General features: G+C 40.9%; 1 long non-coding RNA gene across 1 annotated transcript; it reads right to left on the bottom strand.

The window, feature by feature from the left end:
- Window positions 1-1,206: 1,206 nt before the first annotated feature.
- Window positions 1,207-1,717, bottom strand: LOC123966100. The gene is made up of 3 exons (XR_006823879.1): window positions 1,678-1,717; window positions 1,500-1,591; window positions 1,207-1,358 (listed from the first exon to the last, which is right to left on the bottom strand). It is a non-coding gene; the product is annotated as an uncharacterized LOC123966100 (long non-coding RNA).
- Window positions 1,718-2,352: the final 635 nt, after the last annotated feature.

Raw genomic sequence — 2,352 nt, 5'->3', positions numbered from 1 at the left:
TAGAGGTTCACACATTTCCATTTTATGCAGCTTTACACTGCTATTATCTACCAAGTATTGCCTATTACTCTTTACAGTATCTGTCGGGTAAAGTCAGCTGTCCTTTAGACTGGATATAACTGCTTTTCTTCTGATACAGATGAGCCACGCTCCAACTGATGCTTGAAGTATTTATTTGTTCCTTCTCACAAATCTTTTGACCAGCAAACTGAGATAAAATAGTTAGAAACACAATCACCTTCAGCATGAAATATAAAAAATTCAAAATATTAGCAGTTCAAAATAAGATCATCACATACTGTGTGCACTGTAGCGGCTGTGCAGAATGTCGCAGTACAGTCTTCTGGAACTCTTTTTTTCTTCGATAGCTTCTGACAGCAGCTTTACAATCAATTCTTCTTAACTGATCATGTGAGCCCAGCGTGTGCTTCACTTAGTGTAATTCACAAGTTAAACAGTAAGTGTCACTGTAACTCAAGAGAAACCAAATCATTCTGAACAGAATTACACAGTAAACAAGTACTTTTTACTGCGAGTTTTATACTCCAGATAGTGTTACAATCACCAAGCACACTGGACAGCTAATGTTAGCTTAATCAGCTAGCTACTGATAAAACCTGCTACAGTAGAATTATTGTAATGACTAGTTTCTGACAACTGCCAAGTTATAATCATGGCTGGGAAACTAATTTTCTGACAACTAAAATATTTCTGACTTGTCACTTGTAATGTAATGTAAGTTCCTGAAAACTAAACAAACATACGGATGTGCTGACATCAGCTATGGTGTTATAATGTAAATGCTCAGTATCTCAGTCCTCATGTGACTCTGTGAACCTGCAAGTTGTTAATGTGGCCTCTTTCCCATCGATCCATCATTTGCTCAGTTACTAATAATAAAAAATAAAATCTGTCGGCACATTTTTGGGCCCAGACCTGAAATGTCTTGTCATTTTAGTTTGGTTTAACATCAAGATCTACAAGGATCAGAAGCAGCATCTCCCTCCATCTATCTAATATTACTGCGGTCAATCCACGAAATACACTTTTCCTAAAGTAGGGACGATTTCATTGGTTATTCAGTATGTATCACATCCTTCCAGTCCTGTGTGAAGGGCTGGTTTGTTGCATGTACATGTGGAAATTTGGTTTTATCATTATCATCTCATTTATGTTTTTATTTTGAAGACACTTCACTCAGTAACATTGCTGATGAGGGACAAACCCTCCTATGACTACAGGTCTACAGGATGGATTCAGGGTTCTGGTTTAGCTCTTCAGACACTGATCTTAGTGTGAATTAGCAGGTACTTCAGGATGACTCCACCCTCTCCTTTCTGCTGCAGCTTGTCCTGGAGCTGGGAAACACACATGGCAGCCATCAGGAAACATTTGCTTTTTGACCTGCTGTCCACAGGGAACCAACAAAGACACACAGCCAAACAACTCAACAGTTCCAAGAGTTCCTGGGGGCCTCCGGGTGGATTTGGGAGACTCACCTTTTTCAGCAGGTCTGCTTTCACAGCAGGGTCGTTCAGATCCACAGAGGAGTCCTCCAGCTTCATCCTCAGCTTCACTGCCCGTTTCATTACTGCTTAGACACAGAGAAGAACAACATGCTGAATCACCTTTGTGATACCAAACTCTCTTCTGCTGAAGCACAGGAAACTCACTCACCAGGGACGCTGTAGCAGACAAATGGGTATCTATTGTTACAGGGTACTAAAAGCCATTTTCCTGAAATCCACACATCTGAAAGACCACATGTGACACTCTTCCAGTCAATTGAGTGTGAACCTGTGGACCAGTATCTGAATGAGGATTCTCTCCCATCAGACCAGTAAATGTGAGGATCTCCGAACAAACCGATCCATGCCCAGGTTCCACTTGGTATCAGGCTCTGGACCTTCTGAAGTTCTCCCTGCAGTACCTCTGAACACTGAACCAACACAATCATTGACTCACATAAACAAATTCAGGATCCAGCTGTGTTCCTGCAGATTGGGAAAAAATATTATTTTGAGTTGACAGACTTTAAAATAATCACTATCAGAGAGGAAATAATGTTTTGCTTGGTACTTACGTACTTAAAAAGAAACAAACTACACAGGCCAGCAGAGAAAGAAAGAAACAAACTACACAGGCCAGCAGAGAAAGAAAGAAACAAACTACACAGGCCAGCAGAGAAAGAAAGAAACAATCTACACAGGCCAGCAGAGACAGAAAGAAACAAACTACACAGGCCAGCAGAGAAAGAAAGAAACAATCTACACAGGCCAGCAGAGAAAGAAAGAAACAAACTACACAGGCCAGCAGAGAAAGAAAGAAACAAACTACACAGGCCAGCAGAGA

Source organism: Micropterus dolomieu, unplaced genomic scaffold (genome assembly GCF_021292245.1).
Source record: "Micropterus dolomieu isolate WLL.071019.BEF.003 ecotype Adirondacks unplaced genomic scaffold, ASM2129224v1 contig_12688, whole genome shotgun sequence".
Classification (NCBI taxonomy): domain Eukaryota; kingdom Metazoa; phylum Chordata; class Actinopteri; order Centrarchiformes; family Centrarchidae; genus Micropterus; species Micropterus dolomieu.
Note: the sequence above shows the minus strand (reverse complement) of the source record. Positions and strands in the feature narration are given on the sequence as shown.